The 22108-nt window shown below is 37.5% G+C and overlaps 1 pseudogene; it reads left to right on the top strand.

Moving 5' to 3' along the window:
• LOC113063106 (protein enabled homolog) overlaps positions 1-22108 on the top strand; it is a 56830-nt pseudogene that overhangs the window by 30556 nt on the left and 4166 nt on the right.

Genomic DNA, 22108 nt, shown 5'->3' with positions numbered 1-22108 from the left:
CTGTCAGAAGAGACTCGGTGGTTCTCTCCTCCTCTCATGTAGGTGCTATTCTGACTCTTTATTTTTCTGTTTGCTCTTAAACTGAGCTGATAGTTGAGTGTGATCTCTAGTTTCACTATCGGATTTTATTTTATGTAATGTAAATTAATGTAATGTAATTTTACATTTTCTAATTAATATATAAGCAGTATTATTCATTTTTGTGTAAATTAATCTAGCTAAGGTGGTGCAAGTGCACTAAGAAACAAATTATGCATCTAATAATTAATTAAATAATTAAATTATTATTATTATTATTATTATTATTAATCAGGAATACATATTAAACTTAACACTAAACTGTGTTTCTAATGACTTTTATTATTTGTATTTTATTTTTTATACGTTCTTATATTATGATTTATTATTATTTAATTTTTTTTTTTTTTTCTGGAATAAGAAGTCAGTTGTAGGTTATGCTATCTGTGTCTGATCTAATGGCAGTACATTACCAAACTGGTTTGAAGGAGGATCTGTCCATATTAAAGCTGACACTGAGTGCCTTTTAAAGGGCTGTTCTGATTGGCCGGGATAAAAGTGGCAAGTATACTTGCCTTTGTGTCAGTTTCAAATTGCACTCAAAAATCTTCATAATGTTGCCATAATAACAAATCAAGTTAATATTTGCACAACTTGACCTTGCTCTCTGAAGAGGCTATATCCGCTGACTCATTAGATATCATCTAAACAGCTTTGATAATTTGTGATTAGCTCATCACATTTTAAGAGTAATGTTTGTTTCTGTTTCGAGGCAGGAAGAGAAACTGCTTATATAACGGGGCCTTTTACATGCACATTAAGGCTAGCGTAGGTGTATGTTCTGTGTTAAAGACAAGGAACATTTGAGAAGGGAATTTGTAGGGTGGGTTACACAAACATGGACCATTGCGAATGGTTGCCTTTCTTAAAGTTGGGCACAGAATTGTAATGTTAGATTAGATTTGACACATGAGTTGATTACTGCTTGGCTTGTCCAGATGGCTGAGCTCTAATGTCATATTTTTGCATGGAGTCTTGTGCTGCAGGGAGAATTCTGTGAGAATCCAATTAATGTGTTCTGCAAGCCATTTGTCTCTGGTTAAGGCTGAGTTTAGCTTTGCTACTTGGTGCGCTTTGCATGCCATGATCTACTTTGCTCCCAACATTCATGTTGATGTAAAAACAATGTTACTTTAGTATTATCCCAAGACAGATGTTGTTTTATGTTTTGTTACATTTTGTGTTTTATTTAGTTTTACCTTTTATATGTTAAATGTAATATATTTTTCAAATATAATTTTTAGTTTTGTTTTAGATTTTGTGTTGTGCTTTGTGAAAGGTTATGTTTTGCTATTTTAGCTTGCTTAGATTTTATTATTGTGGCATAATCCATTTCAGAAAAATCCATTGGAAACATTAACTATGGGCCTTACCTCCAGACTCTGTAAACAGACCTCTCTCACCTGCACAATGCTGCATTGATTGATTAGTAAAGCATGTCACGGCAGAGACTTGTCCTGTGTTCATGCTAAGCTTTCGTTAAAACCTCTACCTTTCTTTGCTGTCATATCCAGCCTGGCAAAATCAGCAAAGCCTCTATACCCACACTGTGCTGTAAAATAAGACGATATCAAGGCTTGCTTTTCAAGCTGCATGATATATTTCCAGCATGAGGTCATCTGTCAGCCTTCCTTCCATTTTATATTTTTCTATATAATTCATTTTTATTTTAAATGTATTTTCAATTTTTGGTATATATTTTTTCACAGTTATGCAAATGCTTCCATTTCTAACAAAGTCCTGCCCTTCAGACAAGAATGATATAAAGTTAGGTTTGGTTTAGATAAAGTTAACTCTAAAAGATAACTCTAAAACCTCAACTTGTATTACTCTTTTGGGGTTTGTCCATTGCACTTTACATTATTGATCAGATTTCAAAGTCTTTAGTGCTTTCCAAGGTTTAAATTTTTCTCTCTCTTTTTTTTTTTTTTCACAGGCCCCCCGATGCCAAGACAGACCCCTCAGGTGCAGAATGGCCCATCACCAGATGAGCTGGAGGTGCAGAAAAGGTAAAAACCAAAGTTACAGACACTGACTGCAGTAAACTGTGCAAAGAGGGATTGATGTGTTGTAGTAGCTTTAATCAGCTAGTAAACAAAAAGCCTAGAACAGTGATATTTACTCAAAATTATTTCTTTAGGTGTAAAATTAGTTTTAATGGGAAAAATGACTTCGTAAATCAGTCTTATCCACGAAACACCTTCGACCCCATGGAAGAATATGAACCTGGTGAACTCTCACATTGCAGAATTTAAACGCAGATAGTGCAGCAATGTAATGTTAATGTCTGCTGGACTAAGTTCAGTTAAATCACCACTTAGAAGCCTGAATTCGCCTTTTCATGAGCGTGTTTTTATGAAGATATCTGTAGACTTCAAACAAAAAAAGAGGTTGTTACTCAGCCTGCTCTTATTAATGAAAAGCTTTTCTGCAACGAGTTCCCTAAGGAAGCAACAGTCAAGTTTGAGGCTGCTTGACTGGAATATAAATGTTCAAAGCTCACTGCCTTCTTGTCAGAGTCGTCTTTCTGCTTTTTGCTTTAATAATACAATACCATTGATGCAACTATTGCATCTTTGTTTTTTGGCTTTCAAAGAGGTGGTGCTATTTTGTGAATATAGTCAGTTTAAGTGCCGTTTAAGCATGACATGTATATATGTATGTGTGTATGTATGTATGTGTGTATGTATGTATGTGTGTATGTATATATATATATAATATTTTTGTAAAATGTCATGCTTAACAACAGCACTTAAAATTATCTATATACTATAGATAAAATTATATTTAATTCTTAGAAGTATTTATCTAGTATTATTTAAATTATATTAAATTATATATAATTTCTAAGTATAATCTTTTTTATTTGTTTTTAAACTCAAAAATACTGTTTTGATTTATTTTTAATTAATGTGTGTGTTTGTGATAACATCAGCAGAAAAATCATTACAAAGAAGCAGAAAAAGTATGAAAACAATCCTTCTGCCCAATTTCATTCAACATAAGAATAGAGACATTTGTTATGTTAAAATAAATAAAAAAAACCTGTCTATTTTGAAGTTGTGTTGTCCTTAATGACTCAATGAAAGTTATTAGCCTTTTCCTTGATGGAGAGTAGAGACATATCTACAGATCTGCCACATGAGTGTTTCTTCATTAGTGGTGCATCATTCCATGAGACGAACCCGAGGGAGTCTGGTGCGCTCTGTAAAATACTGAATATGATCTCAGTCTTTTGATGGTGACTCAGCAGTGGTCAAGTCCTACTTGTCTACTACAGAAGAAATGTCAAATCTTCACAGGCTTTATCTGCAGAGCCCCTGCTGCCTGTTAAACATTAACCATTGGTGTATTCCCTCCGTGCTGTGAGCCAGGGGAGAGCGGCGTTGGACAACGCTGCACGTCCTGCATAACATACATTATTTGGCTGGCTTTTCACTCCAGACAGACATGCTACAAAGGGTGCACGGCTTAAGTACACTGCAGACACGATACTGATTTATAATCATGTGCATGTCATATCAAGGCAGTGTTTTGTGGGTTGTTAAAATAGTGTGGGGAAGATAGTTTTTGTATTGTTGAGCTTGATAGCTTTGGCCTTCCCTTCTGGCTATTTTTCAGAAATGTTGCGTTACAGAATATTGAGGATGTAGAAGGAGTTGGGTACTGTAAAAAGAAATGATGGGACCCACCCAGTTTTAGTATTATTTGTAAAAATCTTTTCAATATTTTGAATTAACTTATAAAAGTTTGTTAGCTATTTATTCAGTTTATATTTTAATGTTATTAACAATTTTGTTTAAATTTTTTTGCTATTGTCCATTTTATTATAATTTAATTGACTTTATATGTTTTTTTTTTTTCATTTATGCATTTAGCAGATTTTTTTATCCAAAGCAACTTAGTGCATTCAGGCCAAAAATTATTATTATTTTTTTTTCCTAACATGTTTTCCCCTGGGAATTGAACCCACAACCTTTTTTTGCGGTGCTAACGCAATGCTCTACCACTGAGCCACAGGAACACTTTTCAACCTAATTTCAATTAATCAAGAAAATTTTGTTAACAATAACACTTTATCCACCTCAATTAAATGAATATCTATGCAGCTAATGCACAACTCTATTCAGTTTAGTTTCAATTGGATATATATAATTGTCCATTTTGCTTGTATATAATAAAAACTCTTAATTATTTTGGTTACACCTTTATTTTACAGTATGATCACTTACCAGTGTTTACAGTGTACTTACCTAAGTAAGTACTGGATAATATAAAGTAACTACATGGGTTAGGTTTAGGGGTAGTTTCAGGGTTAGTATAGTTATTTCCCAGTTATTGTAATTACTATAACAAGTATATAGTATGTACATGCAAAACAGGACTGTAAAATAAAGTGTCTTTTTGAACTAATCATTAAAGATCCAACTCATAAAAGTCATTACATTTAGGAATCAGACACCACTGGTTGTATATTGTTTTTAATTCACTCAAAAGAAACATGAAGGTTTAGGTTAGTGGTAATTATTTTTGGGTGAACTATCCCTTTAAGGAAGTTGAAAAAGCCATTCATACATTCTAACATCTTGTGTTCATCAGTCAGGTGTTGTAGTGTACATATATAGTGGAAATGTTCCTTATAAGGATATTTTCCCCTGTCTGATGAAGATCAGCCAGAAAGAAAAGGGCTCATATTCTCCGAAAGAATGTCATTGAGTGCGTGTAATAGAATTGGCCCGCCCGGCCAGCCGCAGCGTGCTGACCCACAGCCATATTTAGCTATTGCAGTCAATGGAACAGAAAGCATGCTTGGTGTCTGATGTCATCTCGTGATGCAAGCCTGATACAATGCTGCTGAGAAGGAAAGCAGAAGAAAGGAATGAGAGGCAGGTTTCTCACAGTCAGTATATGAACAGCCATCAGGGCATCTGCATACTGTCAGAAGATAAATTAGTCATCCTATCAGACAGGCCACAGGACTCTGGTGGCATGAGTAAGATTTGTCAAAGGGTTTTAGAGGTCACTTAAAAATAAGGGTCCCATGGTTACAAGGTGCTTAGAGGAATTTTAGACAAATTTCTCTTTATCTTAATAGCATATATAGGTATAACCAGTGCAGACAACTTTAAAATGACAAATTATTTCGAAAAAATTGATGTTGCATAGTATCCTAACAATTATATTGATGCAATGACTGAAGAGTGCAGTTTTGAACTTAAATTAGAGACTACAGTAGGATTTGTCATTCTGTTCTCTGTGTTTTCACATCTAAATTCTTTAAGTATGAGTCAGTGTCCATTTGTTTGCTTGTGCAAAAGAACCACTAAGTCTGAGGCTTAGAATGTTTCGGGATTCTATGCTTTTTGTCTTTTAATTTTCTGGAGTGTTTTAGCGCACACATGCTTTGAATTAGAGACTTGAGCATTTCTGTAAAGCTCATGATGAAATGATTCCTCAGAAATGATCTTGTGAGGAATTTATACCCCTTTAGGTCTGAACTGCATGCCATTGCCTGTATTGAGACATGCTATATTTGTGTTACTTTCATGCTGGGGAAAATAAATATTCGGCTATGTCTCTCATCACCAGGGCACCAAGGATTACGGTTTCCGGGGGATTACTTGTATAAAAGTATACTTTTTAGCTTTCATTTATTTCTACAGGTTGTTCCAACTCCAGCAGGACCGCAGTGTCACGTGGGTCGACTCTTTAATCAAATACTAACAGTTTATTTTTTGGCTCACAAAGACATGAAGTGGTATGAGAGGATAAAAATAGACAGTGGGACGCTGATGCAGGTTTGCTGATCTGCCAGCTTTCAGCACATCTGTCAGGTGGAGACACAAAAGAACATTTCCCACAACTATACCGAGCTAGCAGGCCGAGAAAAGAGCCACCACCTCATTAGCAGACTTATGGCTTCATTTACAGATGATTGTCATAATCATAGCCACTTCTTCAGACTTCAGAACAATAATGCACCCAGATCACATCGGCAGCCACGTCCAGATGTCTGTCATCTCTTCATGAATGACCCTTCAGTAACAGAAAGCTCACTTCCTGCTTTCTGAGCTCTTTGGGGATGTGCTGCTCTACTCTCTCTTTTTAAAGATGTTCTTCCTTCTGTGTAAGGGGGAATCAGTGAGCTGGGCCCAAATCTGTTGAAATTTTGGATGAAGCCTTGCAATAGACACCATATGGCTTAGCTTGGACACAGCTGATGTTAACCAAATTGCCGGGCCTTTCCAGGAGAGAAGGGAGTTGCACGTGCCAAAAAGACTTCAATATGGTGCACATTCTGCTCACTTTTTCACAACGGTCTGTCTTTTTTTATTAGTCAGTGTTGGCTTTTTTTCTCCATATAATTATATTTCAGTTTTTCAAGCAGTGCAGTAATTTGCCCGGTTTTTAATATTTATTGACTACTCGTGATTTTCTTCTATACCACTAATCTTCCATCAGCATTTTGGTGTCTTCAAGTTGGAAATGATATACATAACTTAATATACATTACTTCTTGAGTTAGAAGTAAATGAGTTTTAATTAGAGCTGTTTGTTGACCAGTAAAATATATTAAGTAGTTGAATTTACTTAAAACAATTCTAAGAAAGATATTAAAGTGTTTTCATAGATTGTAAGTGTATAATACACACACACACACACACACATATATAATACTTTATATTCAAAATAGGTGACAAAATCTGCTAGTGCAGTAGAACAAAACACACTTGAAAAGATACATTCTCTGAAGACAGGTAAGATTAGAATGAATATATATATATATACATATACATACATACATACACACAACCCACACACACACACATATATATATATACATATATATATATACATATATATACATATATACATGTGTGTATATATATATATATATATATGTATGTATGTATACATATGTATATGTATATATGTATATATGTGTATATATATATATATATATATATAAAATGTTTGTTTCGTATTGAAAAAAAAATTCTGTATCTTATTTTCCATTAATATTATTATTTTTTTAAATGTATTATTACCATTTTTTTGTCATCCAATGAAGTCATACTGCCTTTAGAATCTGTTGTAGTAAGTTGGAAGACATTCTGAATCAGGCTGTGAACCGCCTACACTCTCTTCGCTACTGTTTCCTTGGTAACTGATGTCAGGAACAGAGACGCCAATAAATGGATCTGCTGCATGTTTATCATCTTTTAAACCCTTATTGCTTGTTGGAGAATGGGGTGTTTGAGGGAGGGACAGTAAGCTAATTTTGCATTGCTTGTAGTTTTTCCATTGCCCTAAACTAATGCAGATTCCAAACTGATATTGTTTTTGATCAAAGGTCTGCCATTTGAACATTGCTTTATAATTTTCATATAGAGTTCTTGACTTGCTGACTCATTGCTGTGGCTTGTTTAACTTCTTGACAGAATATTGGATGGCCTTTTGACAAGTATCTCTAGTTCTGTTCCAAAATATGAGAACAACTCCTGCCATGCTTCACTGTGATTGCAGTGGAACAAACCCGTATTTTAAGTGACTACGAGTTTTGTTGAAAAGAGTTATTACATAAATGCATTGGAATGTTGAAGAACTAGAGCGCTTGCTTACCTGACAGGGTCAGAAAGAGCAGATACATATGAAAATAAAAAAGACCTACTAAAGTAAGCTCTTAGTGTAGCAGCCCAGGTTGCTGAACCCTTCAACCCCGTATTTTGGCCCCTTCCAGTCTCTCTTCTGAGAGAGCAGGGCCCGCTTCTAATTTGAAGTGTTTGTGTTGCTCGTTATTTCAGAATGTTGTGATCTCCTATGCCAGGGAATGTGTATGTGTCCGATAGGATTACGCACAAATAAAGCTCTCAACCTAAATGGTGCAAACTGCACTTGAGAACAGGTCTGGGGTGTCATTCTTATTTTAAGAAACAAGGAGCGCACACATTTGATCCCCTACATCCTTTTTCCTGTTGGTCAAATGCCAGTTTGGTTTAAAGTGATGTTTGTTCTACGTTTATTTTCAGCAGCTTCTGAAAACAAGAAGCCCTTGATATTATTATGACCTCTCCACCCCTGTAGGATCACTGGGATTGCACATAAATTGCATCATGAAAAGTTAACCTCGCCTAACCTGTATGTGTCATGGAAATTAAATATAGGCCTCTCATATCAAATATCCATTTGACCCCATTTCTTTTCAGCGCCCATCTCTATAGGATGCTTGCACTAAAACCCTATCCAGGGATGACTTATGGATGGCTCCGGTATGGCTGCCATGGTCTTTTGGGGTAGTATATTATCACAGATATAAACAAGGCTTCCTCTGCTCTTTAATTACATCTCTGAGAGCTTGGCTCGGGCTCAGCAGGGATTTTGGGGGAAGTGGGACACGCTCTCAGCAATCCATGCCTTAACAGCATTTCATAATGGAGTGGCTCAGAATACATCCTCTGGGAAGCCAGGTTCAGGAACAACTCTGAAACAAGGCTACTAAATTAAGCAGATATAGAGAACTCGGGCAGTAGACCAAGCATATGGAAGCTCCTTTCGGAAGATCTTCATAGTAGCCCTTGTCGATTCACTGATAGCTCTATGGTTGTATTCCCTCTCGACTAAACCCAGTTGCATTTGTTGTATCCATTTCAGATGTTCAAGAATCGACCCTTGTTAAGACACCTTACTTAGTTTCATATTAAATGGAAAAAATGATGTGAAATGTGAAAAAAAATATGTGTCCGCCATATTTTCTTACTTGCATGCCCCCAACTCAGAAACAGGGTAAAGTACATTGTGTCGTCATTTTAAGTGCCTAGACTGTCTTTCACTATATTTTTGGATATTTTCTGTAAATTTCAGTAGAAAAGAGTCTGATAATAAGGCAGATGACAATAGTTGCGTAGGAGTGGTTTGTAATGTTTTAAGGCAACTGATGAAGCAAATATTGTTCAGCGTTTAATCAAATGTACATATGCAAATGCAGAATTATATTTAATGAAAAGTAGAATATTTGTTACAGATCTTGTTTTGGATGGGGTTATAAATGTGAATGGCCCAGTAGTTGAGAATCTTTGTAGCTTTGGTCTGAGATTTGAAGTCGATTGAATGTCAGAACTGATGAGACGGCAGGAGTGACTCGGTTCAGGTGTGACTGCATCTGTTGGAGCCTTAGGCATAAACTTGCTATTCTAAAGGGGTCTGAGATTGAGGTGTGGTTTTCCCATCTTGTTCTCTTCTTTGGAAACTTGTGGAGGCATGATGTCACCGCACCTATGCTGGTATTTGTCATGGTGATGATGACACTCTGTTGAGTGGAAGGTGTGTCTGGCAAGGTCCCAGGAAATGACATCATGAATGCCCATTCAAAAAGACGTGTGGGAGATCATTAGCCAGATGGAAAAACAGGATCATCAGTTTTAATGCAAACCTTGATGATGTGTTGTTTATCATCTATCCAGTTTCCCATGACAGCTGTCTGATTTCACAAGCTATTTCACAAAGTTAAAAAATGAAAATTGTCTCATAATTTACTCCACAGCTTTTCCTCTTGCCATTAGAAATGCCCTTATACTGTTATAGCATGTTTGAGACAACATGATTGTGATTTAATGACAGTTTTTTTTTTTTTTGGTATATGTTTCTTTGAAGTAAATTGATGTAAAAGCACAACATGTTAGGGACGGCCTGGAAGATGATGACTCTTCATATTGTTATGAATGCTCTCCAATTTGTCCAGGCCCTAGTCTTCGAGATAGGTCCATCTGTCCTCCTTCAGCACCAGAGCTGCGAACAGCCCGTTTTTCTTCATTTACTGTCCCTGATGTCCACAGTCCAAATGTCTCTGGCTCTCTAATGTAATTAGACACTGGAATTCTGGGCATGGGGATGTGCTGGATGCTGATTAAGCACAAGAGGACTGACAAGCAAATCTTTCATAAAGCCTTACTTAGCAGAACGTTTGCAGGCGAGCTGGTCCGGATGCTGAAGTTGGCACTTCTTCTCACACCTCTTGTTACCCATTTGAGTGTGCTTCCCTCTAGTGTATGATATGATGTACTGCGCTGCTCGTATTTCAGTGTTCATTTGTCTCAGTATCTGGAAGAAAGCAAGGCATTTTTATTTGTCATCTATAAAAGCCTTTCTTATTGAATATGTCCCAAAGGCCCTTTAAGGCCATCTTGTTAATTCCCCCAACAGCCCGTTTTTTTTAAATGGGCAGAGACCATATTATTGTTTTTAATATATTAATTTTTTTTTTATTCCTGTGTTGACAGCTGAATTGTCAGCATCCATTACTCCAGTATTCAGTGTCACATGATCCTTCAGAAATCAGTCTAATATATATATATATATATATATATATATATATATATATATATATATATATATATATATATATATATATATATATATATATATATAAAATTACTGATCGAGACCTGGAATTGTACATTGTACCAAAACTGCTGAATCAAAATAAGAATCTGATATTGTAGTAGCGTGGCAAAATTGTTAAAGGTAATTGTAAAGCTGTAGGTTCACTATGCACTCACTCATTCCTTCTACTCTCATGTGTCCTCAGGCAGCTGCAGGAGCTCCAGCGTCAGAAGGAGCAAGAGAGGGAACGACTGGAGCGAGAGCGGCTAGAGCGGGAACAGCAGGAACGAGAGATGCTGGAACGGGAACTTCAGGAACGGGAGCGTCTGGAGAGGGAACGTAACGAGCAGGAACGTCTGGAGCGCCTTGAGCGTGAGCGTCAAGAGCAGGAGCAGCTCGAGCGAGAACGCCAGGAACGGGAGCGCACAGAGCGGGAGCTGATGGAGAGAGAGCGTGCCGAGAGAGAGAAGCAAGAAAGAGAGAACCAAGAGCAGCTGGACAGAGAGCAGATGGACTGGGAGAGAGGGAGACGCATCTCCAACGCTGGTGAGTATCTGTATTTTCTCTTTTTAACGTCCTTTGATGGATAGAATTGACAGATAAGAGGTAGACAAGACGGGCTGGAGTCAAAAAATGAGTGAGGTTTTAACACACACTAACAATACAAGTGGCTTTTCTTCTGTTGTACAGTACGCTTAGCATGCAAATGCCTGTGAAATGCTGTTAGTGTCAATTAGAATTCATTTCTTACAGTGTTACAGTTAGTATGTCCATGAAATGTCATTTAAATAACTTTTTTCCTTTAAGTTCACACTGCGTTCGGACTGGGGATGCACTGATATTACAATTCCATGCCAATAATAACTAATAACCAATAAACAAAGGTTTAAAAATCTGTACTATTTTGTCTAAAAAAAAAATCGCCACATTCACAATTTTTTTTAAATAAAATCTGTGCTGTTCTTGTCAATGTTAAATCAGTGTTGCAATAAACAACAATATAATATACAATATGAAATATGGATAGATATTAATTTGGGAATCTGATAAAGAAAAAAGTTTATTTGAATAATAAAGTAAGTTCTTTATTATAAAATAGCAGTGTTTTTGAAGGGTTAAATATTTTGTAATCTAGACTTGTCCCTCTAAGATTTAAACATAAAATGTGAAACAAGTGACCAAAAGTTAATATCCAATAATGTAAATCACAGATAAAAATTAAATGAATAAATTCCACTGATATCCGATGTTGTGCATCTCTGGTTTGGACGTTTCCTTTTGTTCTTCTTGCTGTAAAACATTTTTAGTATGTATTTGGCCTCTAGTTCTACATAAGGGTATTGTTTATATGAAAGAAGGGTCAGTACCTCCTTGCATCTTAATATATCAATAGGCGATCTTCTCCTGACGTGTCCATCTGTCCGTATGTTGGAAGAGTCTGAATCAACAGCTTGAAAGATGACGAAACACAAGGAGAGCTGCACACACTAGCCATATTTCCCTCATGCTGTCCTGTGTACAGGATTATGGGTTAACCTGCCAGAACTCGAGAATTTAGGTGACAGCAGAGAGAGACTATGGATCCCCTCAAATGGGGGGCTTTAAAACATGCACAAATGAATTGTTCACAAAAAGACCAGAAACTTTCAATAAGATAATATATATTTATATATACATATAAAAAGGGTCTGTATTGAGTTAATCACATCACATTGCATACATTTCTCAGAAGCATGTGAAAAAATAGGCCCTTTTCTTCTGGGTGTTGGGGGCAGGGATGTTTATTCCACAGATGATGCGTGAGAGGTCTGGCCTCAGGCTTTGATAGATGGAATTGTAATTTCAAGTGATAAACGTTTGAGTGGTTAAGTATAGTGCATGTGTGGTTTTTGTATCAGATAATCTGTGTTATTTGGAGGTGATGCAATAGTTTGCATAAAGCAAGATGCATTTTTCCATAGCAGTGTCAGCTGCTCAGGGATGTGTTGAATCTAGATTACTACTAACACAACCGGTCGTGTTACACTGACACACTGGCAATCAGATTTGTGAAGGAGACGTCATTGTTCAGAAAACTGAAGCTTTATTCACTGGCAGTGAATTGTAAATTGTGACTGTCTTTCTGCCTTGTATTCGATTAGAACAGTGATATTCTTTTTACATACTTCCAAATGCTCTCAAGGAGGGTAAGAATAACATTTCCTGATCACAAATGTCTGAATGCTTCAGTGTTGTTTTTGTTCGCTTTCTTTCTAGACAGAACGTTGAACAGCTTGTCTGCAGTTCATGTGTTTCTCACTGCAGTATTGATTCGCTGGTGCTTTTAATGTTTTATTCTGAGTGTTGAATTGACACCAGATTGAGTTCTCTGTCTGGAATGAAATCTTTCTGTATGGCAGTTGTATTTTTAGTGGATCTTGTCTTGGCTCAGTGACTTTTCTGAGTCATGTCTTGAGAGAATTCTGCTTTTTGGTTAGAATTATCCAATAAATACCTTGACATTTTGCTGAATGGATGCAACAAATTTTATATCATTAGTTGGCGCACTAGTAGAGATGCATAATTATAAGTACTTGGTATTGGTGTAAATGGGAAATTATTGCCAAAACTATTTTCTAACCATTGACTTTTACTTTAAAGTCGTATACAGTTATGTTCATGCTAAATTAATAAACTCATTAGTATTAAAAGCAGTATGTGAGGATCCCTAGTTGATTTAATAAAGTTAGATTAGTCTCTCTGGAGCACAGCCGATAGGTCTTGCCATGTGACCGCTTGTGCTCTAGGAGTGGAAGAATTTCATTAAGTCACTTTGGTGAACATACTGCGCTACATCATGGGTCATGTGGCCTGCTTGTTAAAGCTAATAGTGTGGAAAGGCAGAGGAGGCAAGAAGAAAGCAGGGCGAAGATACAGGTTACATATTAATTATTTGTTACATTATAATTTTAAATAAAGGATAAAGAGAAATCAGCTGTACTTAAGTCATGAAGCCAGCGTGAATAATGGGAAAGTGTTAATAAAGAGATGACCTGAATGTAGGGCATGATAATTTGTGTTTGCCTGTGTGTTGACGTGTATTTTGAAGAGTGCTAAGGGGGGCGTGGTGGGCTTCACGCAGCAGGAGGGCAGCTGTGTCTGCAGGCTGCTTATGAGAATCACTAGAGCAGAAAGATTTGGACAACATATGGCAGGCAGTGACTCTTACAGTGCAATCTCACCATAAACCAAAACAAGAATTTACTTGCACTTAATAAATAAGGTAAAAAGTGTTACCTTGCCCTAGCAAATAGAGAAACAGGGCTCCCGTTACATATATACTGCATAAAATTGTGTCGCACTCTAAGCCTGGCTTTCAGTTACATCTGTGATAATTTCATAAAAAAATTATATTTCATATACGATTGCAAAGAAGTGGAAGATTTCCGATAAATTACAGAAAACATTTAAGAAATTGTCCCCTTGAAACACTAATTTCAAATAAATGCTGTTCTTTTGAACTTCTATTCATCAGAGAATTAATAAAAAAAGGTTTTCGGTAAAATATTAGGCAGTTTTCAACATTGATAATAATAAGAAATGTTTATTGAGCAAAAAAATCAATCATATTAGAATGAATTTGAAAGGATCATGTGACTGCTGAAAATTCAGCTTTGACATCACAGCAATAAATGACTTACTAAAGTTTATAGACCAACTTTGTCGGCTTGAGATAGCCTAGGTTGAATGTTTGAAGTAGTTTAAAAAGCTTGACATTTTAATAGTAAAAAATTACATTTTAAAATTGAATATTATTTTAAAATGTAATATATTTTAATTATTTTTGCTGTTTTTTTTTTTTGATCAAATAAATGCAGCATAAGAGACTTCTTTGAGAAACAACAAGAACAACAAAAAATCTTACTGACCACAAACTTTTGAATGGTGATATATATTTGTTTTTTGTTTTGTTTATCACTTTTTTTGTGCATAATATACGTTTTTACACAGCTCGTGACTCACCAATGATGTTGTTTCAGCGGGAATGTGTGATTATTGGGTTAAATTTGATATTCAGATTAATGAAATATTTGACTATAGAAAGCACAAAAAAGTGTAGGTTTTCATTAGCATATTCTTGGCAGGCAGAGTGTGGATGACTAGCCTTTAGCAGTTGTGTGACAAAGCTAGGACACTAACCTCATGTGACACATGCATCCAGGATGTACAGTAACCCTTCAGTGCTCTCTCCTGAAAGTACTACATGCTAAACTAGATGTTTGTGTAACATTTTGCCCACATGCATTGGAGTTGATCAGTCTTTTCCAGTTCATGAAGTTGTCAACAGCTAACCGATTGTACTAATTCCAGTGTGTTCCCCATTCATAGACAGAAATAAGTACATATGATGGTCTTGTAGGTCTCTGCTGGTTTTCTTGCTTCATTTGCCCCCTTTCTCTCTTCTGTCTCCTCCCCCTTTCTCTCTTTGTCTTGTGTTCTTTCCCTTTGCACGGTTGCCGCTTCCTCCCGTCCTGTCCCATCCTGTCCTGTCCTCTGGTTGTGTGCAGCATTTGAAAGCACCCTCTACACTCCTCCACCTCCAGAATACAAGACCACCTCCTCCTCACCCGTGTCTCCTTCCACACCCAGCTACCCACCACCAATGCCATCGCCCTCCACAGCCACTCCTCCGACCCCGCCCCTGCGCCACTCGGCCTCCCGATTCGCCACGTCGCTTGGTTCCGCCTTCCACCCGGTCCTGCCTCATTACGCCACCGTACCTCGCAGACAGCCTGCCCCGCCCACACCACCACCCCCTGCTCCACCTCCAGTTCCAGTTCCAGCCTCCAAATCCGCAGTCTGGATGGCAAACAACTTCACGCCCCTACCGCCCTCACCTCCGGTCATGATCAGCAGCCCCCCGGGCAAGGCCAAGGGTCCTCGCCCGATGATTATGATCCCGGCCCCTAGTCCGCTCTCCCAGAAACCCCCCTCGCCCATCTCGGCGCCCAATGGGCCACCCACCACACTTCACTTCCACGTCTCATCACCGGTGTCGAGTCAGCCGTTTTCTTTGCCGCCAACGCCGCCCCCTCCGCCGCCACTCTATTCCCCCTCGCCCACCTTGTCCATCACTCCCCTTGTGTCTTATCCCTCACCCCAGCCTGCTGTTCTCCCTTCTCCTTCCACAGCCTTCCCTGCCTCTGCTGAGCACTCTGTAAACTCTGGGTTGGGAGACTCCTGCTCCTCTGCTCCAGAGCTGCCCACTCAGCCTGCTGACTTCCCCTGCCAGCCGGGTAAGGCCTCTTCTGTGTCGCTCAGCCTCCACTAACCTGCTAATCGGGGTTCGAAGAGGTTGGCTTCCATGTTGAGCTGGGTTACTTTTTTGGCTGCAATTGGCGATTCGCTTTTTGGCTCAATACGAAAAGTCCTTAGGAAATGTTTGGCTTTTTGTCTTGTCTTTTGGGTTCATCGGTTTAATGGATGCTCGTTTGTGTGGCCCGTGATTGTGTAAAATAGCATGGCATGAAAACACATCTCTCTTATGAAACTTGGATTTGAGTCTCGTGGACTGCAAAGTTGCGATATCATTGCTTTAGTTCTCGTCAGTGTTTTTCTGCCGTTTATCACAACCATCTCATTCTGATTACTGGTTTATGGTAAAGAAGTTCTAGATGTTAACATGTACAAGTGAACTGTCATTGCACAGTAAGCTTTACATGATCAATAACTGGATGCCCCACATCCTGTTTGGTTATTCTTCACATTCACACATTTGTTTCATGAAACATCCTTATTTTAAAAAGAAATGAAATGAATGAAAATAACATTGATTACACTTTTATCCTTGAATGCTTGTTTTGTTCCCTACTGCATACAGTAAATGGAGCATTTCATGTGAGGTCAGGTCAATACAGCAATGAAGAAATAAAATCAGCTCTGAGTTATTTATAGAAGAGGTTTTAGACTTCACACCTCATATGCATGATGCAGCTTGACGCTGAGCTAAATTCTACACACTAATATGCTTAACGTGAGTGTGTTTGACAGGCATGCCTGTCATATAGACTTGAAAAAACTTCAGCTGTTTATATCAAAACAGCCAAATGTGAAAACTAGTTAAACGGATTTGTTCCTGAAATGTAAAGATTTTTACATGCAATATCAGCTTTAAGTTACAATGATTAAATAGAATGAAACCATTACCCCAATTATATATCTGAATTTTGTTAAATTGATGTATAGATTTGTTTAATATTATGATAAATCATCAGTTTCTTCATTGTGGAAGTTGGTTTAATGATCATCAGCTATTGACAAGTGTTTAGTATGTTCACGTCATGTATTAATGTCATCTGTCTTCGTTCACTATTACGTGTAAGCTTTGTTTGTTGTTTTTGTTATTTGTTTGTTTTATTTTAATTATTATTATCGATGGATTTTATTACACTACGGTGCACAAATTTTATTTTTAAAGAAATTAGTAATTTTGTTCAGCAAGGATGAAATTTTTAATGTTACAGAAGATTTCGGTTTCAAATAAATGCTGTTCCTTTGACCTTTCTATTCAGTATCTTGCTGACCTCAAACTTTTGAACATTATATTATATTATATTATACTGAGATCCTCATTCTGATTTTGATGATCTATTTCACAAACTAAAACAGCCCTGGATTTAGATCATAGCAAGTTATAAAGACATGTTATAATGGTCTTGTTCTTTGTCTATTCATCACTGCAGATTCATCACAGGGGATACCAGCCCCTCCACCCCCACCACCACTCCCTCCCAGCTCCACTGTGACTCCTACCACTGCTGGACCTCCACCACCCCCTGGTCCCCCTCCTCCTCCCCACCACCTCTGCCCCCCACACTCACCCCAACAGGTCCTCCCCCTCCCCCTGGCCCACCGCCTCCACTCTCAGGCCAGGCTCCTCCACCAGCTCCACCCCCAGCCCCGCCTTTGCCCTCGGGTCTGTTTACCCCCTCGCCCACCACAGAGGAGAACAAGGGTCTGTCTGGGCTCGCAGCCGCCCTTGCTGGAGCCAAGCTAAAGAAAGTGCCAAGGGTAAGGGTTCAAGGACTGTAAAGCTCCCATTTGCATTAAATTTCACCTGAAGCATGTTAGCACATTTCACAGGGTCAGAAATTAACAAATTTCCACCAAAATGAACAGAAATGCCACCCCAAACTCAAGATAAGGGAGCAAAAAATGCCCCTGGACAATTAAACTATATCTATTATGGCTGTCACAATTACAGTGAAATGTCAAAATTAATGAATAGCATTAAATTTAGATCTGCTCATGTTTCATCACATTGCTTTGGTAACAACATAGTATTCTGATTGCTTGAGGTGATTGGTTAAATTTAAGTATTTGTCATTTAATAAGGTAATTATAAAAACTGCCCTTGGAAGGTAAAATAAATAAATTAAAAAAAAAAAAATTGTCCAAGTAAATAAATTCCAGAGGACAAATATTGTTCCTTTATTGAAAAGTTATTTCTGACCCTGCACTGCACCCTAAAGCTGGAAACAACAATTTTATTTTTTCTGAAACATCATCAAAAATGCTAAACATGTTCAGTAACAAATCCCACGTGTTACTGTAGAGTGATGAGCCCCAGGCAGGATCTGCGGTGAGTTCTGGTGGTCCCAAGCCAGAGGCATCCCGTGGAAATGGTCTTTTACCTGGAGGAGGAGGAGGTCTGATGGAGGAGATGAGCGCCCTGCTGGCCAGGAGGTGAACTATCTGCTTTTTCTGTATCCAATGCCAGAATGATTGCAGTGATAGAAACAGGGCTTAGTTTTCAAACAATTATTAGTCTCAGAACTTACTAATAAAAAGTTCTGTTTTTAGGATTAATTATCAGAATGTTGTATAATATCAGACCTGCCAACCTGTATGCATTTTTGCATAGCGGGCACGTGTTTTGACCTCAAAGCACACTGATTTGTCACTCTAAACTATTCAAAAACCTGGTTAGGCTTCTGTGCACGAGCCGTACTCAAATCAAGCGACAGCAGAAGAAGAAGAGTTTGGCCAATCAGAGTGCTGGGTTCATTCCCCAAATATCTAGCAGGGAGGATTGACAAATGCTTAAGGGCTATCATTAAATTGTCAGCAAGACAACATCCTGCTCGATCACCCTTCCACTCCTGCCGTCTGACTCATTTAAGCGAGGACATTACAGTAGTCATTACTTGTTTTTTTTCTGTTTTGCTTTTAAATAATTTCAGTTAAGATTTTATTTCTCTCCAAACTGGGCCTGTTTGTGTGTGTCCATGTGTTTACACGTTTAGATGGGAAAACGTCTCTCTGCTTATAACAAGCTTTCGAAAAAGCAACAAGGCTTAATGACTAATGACATAATGAGAAGCATTTCTAAACCTGCTGTCCAACAAAAGAGAACATTCTACCATGTTTTTACTCCACAACATCAGATGTCTTTGTCCATATTAGGGATTACTTCTGTGATGCATGTATGGATTTTCAGCACAAGGGCCCCTCAGGCTACCAGCATGAATGAAACAGACGTTACATATGTTTATAGGCCAATCCATAAAATTAATACTTCTCTCAAAAGAAATCTGTAGACATGATAATCCTTGTTTTTCTACAGTGTACAGAAGTGTACTGGAGTTTTTTTTTTTTTTTTTCTAAATTAAATTTTAAAGCCATTAGAACTGAACTGAACTAAACCGAGGTATGTATTGATCCGTGGGCTAACTGTAATGTTGCAAACTATGCAGACCTGCTAACCTTAACATTTCAATCATGCAATTTGCACATTGTGCAATTACGATTTTGACATCAGTTACCAGGGACTAAGCTTCAGTTAATAATGTAACTAGGAATCTAGGAATATATGCATCTCCATAAACCCAATGTCCCGTCTCGTCAAACTGGTTGCAAAAATGGTTCCAAGGTTGGCAGGGCTGTAATATCCAGTATTGTAATGAAATGTAAGATCCTACCATTGATTTGATACAGGAGAAGAATTGCTGAGAAGGGATCATCGCCAGAGCCTGAGCAGAAAGCTGTGAGTTAGTTTCATTCAGCTGTTTCCGGTCTCTCTCTAAATATGTGCATATAGACTGCTTCATTGTATTGATATGATCATACCTTCATCTGACTGATTTTCAAATTGATTAAGTTTTTATTTTTCTGTCAGGATGACACTGAGGCTACCATAACTCCAAAAGTGTCAGCCTGTAGCACTCCAGGTAAGCGAGAGAAACTATGCTAAAAACAAGCGATTAAAATGCAGCTAACCTTCTAATAATGCTCCATAAGAATCATTGGGTTAGTCGTATGAATTGGGTAACTATTAAAAGGAGGTGAAAACATTTCCTATACCTTTTTTTGTTGTTCAGTGAAAGTCTGGTACTTTGGTGCAGATTTAACTGCTGGTTATGAGGCTAAAACTAATGCAACTGTTGTTTTTTTTTTCACTTGCAATAGGTCAAAATAATGTTCTTCAATGTACAGTCTGGGCCTTGAAGCATAACCATAGCTTTTTTGTGAAATAAGAGACTGCAATTATCCCAACATTTTACATTAATTACATGAATTATTTTTTTTACAGATATGCCCAGAAAGCCTTGGGAGAGGACAAACACCATGAATGGTAGCAAATCACCAGTCATCGGAAGGTAATAATTTGCATGTCGTTTTGATGGGTTGAATCAGTGTGTGAATTACACCTCCACCAATTCATAATACCCTTTGAAGGAAATGTCCAGCTTTTGGGATCTAAGTCTTCAACAGGTCCTGCTTTTCTCAAAGCTAATTTGAATTATTGTTGCTTCGACTGCTTTGTATCACATGCTTGCAGGCCGGGGCCCCTCACAATCGCATGTGAGAATGCAGGCAGTCGGGTCCCGCGCTCCACATCACTAAAGCACAGTGCTGTTGCTTCTCATCAGATCTGTGTCTACCAGAGCTGTCCAGCATTTTTTTGAAGGATTTGCTTATTCCTTTTGCTTTAGTATATTATATCCTTTCATGCATTTGCAAGGGCAGTTATACAAATGGTTGAAGCACTTTTCAGTAGGGCTACACTGGAATTGAAATTTCTCCTTTCACCTGAGTTGGAACCAGTGCATTCAGAAGATTACTATGAGTATGCATAGTTCAGATCCACGCTGTTGACCTCTGACCTGGTTAGTCTCTTTACTCTCACAGACGGGACACACCATGGAGAAATCAGATGGGTACTGACAAGTACTATGATTCCTTAAACAGGTATAAGAGGCTAGTTTGAGAACTCTTTCTAGAATTTGTTTGCTGAGAGTGCTCTCTAAATAGGATGAGGGTTGGTGCAATGATTGTCTACGGTTATTCTTTTTTTTTTCTTGTCCATAAACAAAGATTTTGCTGTTGCCAACAGTATAACCACCATGAAATGGCATAAATAAAAAACGTTATGCTTTTCAAAACTGTTGCTTCTTTTATAATAAAGATGCATATTTAATAAATGGGTGTTTCCTCAACTTTGAAAACCTTTGATTCTGTGGACTTTTTGAAAAATGTAAATTGCACCAGATCTGAGGCCCAGTGGTAATTTGTGTAAATGTATACAATACTGTTCAAAAGTTTTCATTTTATAGAAGTTAATCCCTTGACTCAGCAAGGCTGCCTTCAAATTAACTTACAGTACAGACTTTTTTATTTTCTTTCTTTCTTTAGTTTTTTAACAAATGCTGTTATTTTGAACTTTCTATTCATCAACAAATCCTTAAAATATATCACATTTTACACAAAAATATTAGACAGCACAATTGTTTACAACACTGATAATGAAAAATGTTTCTTGAACATCAAATCAGTGTGTTTGAATGATATCTGAAGGTTTATGTGACAGTTATGTGAAGTAATGGATGGTGCAAATTACTTGTTAAATTATGTCTGAAAAAAAAATGCTATTTTAAATTCTAAAAATGTTTCACAATATTACAGGTTACTGTTTTTTTGCTCAAATAAATGCAGCCTTGGTGAGCAGCATAGGATACTTTTTTTAAAAACATTTAAAACACTTGCTGACCCCAGCTTTTGAATGGTGGTCTATATAAATCATTTCCACACAATATAAATGTTGTAAATAATTTATAATCGTTTCACTCATATGGATTATCATAGTTCTTCAAATGTAATAATGCAAGATGAAAAGTGAAAGTCTAGGTTTTGGATAAGAGTAACACAAAATCTATACATAAGGCATTTGAAAAAGTATAAAATTAAGACAGTTTAAATATGATCTTCATGGAACAACAAAAAGAGAGCGTACAAATGTACTTCTAATTTAGTTTATTCTGCCAAAGAAGGCAGTTATCCTTTCACTCCAAATGCAAAAAGCTTTGATACAAAGACTTCAGGCGAAACATTCTTGTATTTTTACACATAACTTTTGCTGTAAGCTGTGTCTATGTTCTCATCCGCTTGACTTCTGCTTCCTTTCTGCACAACGCAACCCACTCTTCAGCATTCATTTCTTTTGGGAGAGATAAAGCGTCATATCCCTCACTTCCCATGTCCCACCCTATGGTGATTATTGTGTTGGCAATAGTATCCTGTCTGAATCAGCCACAGACACGCATGAGAGTGATATGGCAGCTGCATTGTGTGTCTTGAAGTGTGGATGGTGTCTCAAACGGTGGTTTTTGGT

Source organism: Carassius auratus, chromosome 45 (assembly GCF_003368295.1).
Source record: "Carassius auratus strain Wakin chromosome 45, ASM336829v1, whole genome shotgun sequence".
NCBI lineage: Eukaryota > Metazoa > Chordata > Actinopteri > Cypriniformes > Cyprinidae > Carassius > Carassius auratus.
The sequence above is the reverse complement of the archived record's forward strand: the minus strand, read 5'-3'. Positions and strand labels throughout refer to the sequence as shown.